Consider the following 1,496-nt stretch of genomic DNA (forward strand, 5'->3'; position numbering starts at 1 on the left):
ATTCCGGATTTGCTTTGAATGTTCCTTCATCTTCATGATGTAGTTTTTGTTAGGAAATGTACTAACCAACTGTGGGACCTCCCAGAGACAGGTGTATTTAACCTGAAATCATGTGAAACACCTTAATTGCACACAGGTGGACTCCACTCAACTAATTATGTGAATTCTAAAGACAATTGGTTGCACCAGAGCTTATTTAGGTGTGTCATAGCAAAGGGGGTGAATACTTATGCAATCAATTATTTTCTGTTTTATATTTGTAATTAATTTAGAACAATTTGTAGATTTTATTTTTCACTTTGACATTATGGACTTTTCTTGTGTTGATCAGTGGCAAAAACTCCCAATTAAATCCATTTTGATTCCATGTTGTAACACAATGAAATGTGGAAAAGTCCAAGGGGGGTGAATACTTTTGAGAGCCACTGTATTTCTTAGCAGACACCCTTATCCAGGACGACTTACAATTGTTACAAGATATCACATTATTTTTACATACAATTATATTATTTTTCTACATACAATTACCCATTTATACAGTTGGATTGTTACTGGAGCAATCTAGGTAAAGTACCTTGCTCAAGGGTACAGCAGCAATGTCCCCCACCTGGGATTGAACCCACGACCTTCTAGTCAAGAGTCCCGAGACCTAACCACTACTCCACACTGCCGCACTGACCATAGTCAAAATTGAGCTACATGACCAGAGTCACCATTGAGCTACATGACCAGAGTCACCATTGAGCTACATGACCAGAGTCACCATTGAGCTACATGACCAGAGTCACCATTGAGCTAAATGACCATAGTTAGAATAGAATTGACTAGAGTCAGAATAGTGCTACATTGGAGGCTGTGTGGTCCAGTGGTTAAAGAAAAGGGCTTGTAACCAGGAGGTCCCCGGTTCAAATCCCACCTTAGCCACTGACTCACTGTGTGACCCTGAGCAAGTCACTTAACCTCCTTGTGCTCCGTCTTTTGGGTGAGATGTAATTGTAAGTGACTCTGCAGCTGATGCAAAGTTCACACACCCTAGTCTCTGTAAGTCGACTTGGATAAAGGTGTCTGCTAAATAAACACATAATAATAATACATTACCATAGCCACAAAAAACCTTAGTGGACAAAGTGGGTCTGGGTGGCCGAGCGGCAGTTCCAGGAGGTCGGCATGAAGTAGTGACTTGCTCTCATAATGCTATTAGATAACAGATACACTGGGGGGGTAAGTGCATATTACTAAGGGCATGGTCTTTTGATCAAAAAAATATTTAAGTAAAAATAATAAGTCAAGCCATGTGGGAGGCTCTGCACCCCGGGCAGAGTTCCCATTCACCCCTGGCAGCTTCCACTTCCCTGGAAGTCTGTCTGTTGCCCTCCCGTGCCTGGCGCCAGATCAGGTCGGGCTGGAGGCTCTGTTTTCGGCTTGGGGAGGCGGTGGGTCCCCTTACAGTCCTGGACTTCCATGCTGATGGAAGTATGCTGCCCTCCCGCGCCTGG

This window comes from Acipenser ruthenus, unplaced genomic scaffold (genome assembly GCF_902713425.1).
Source record: "Acipenser ruthenus unplaced genomic scaffold, fAciRut3.2 maternal haplotype, whole genome shotgun sequence".
NCBI lineage: Eukaryota > Metazoa > Chordata > Actinopteri > Acipenseriformes > Acipenseridae > Acipenser > Acipenser ruthenus.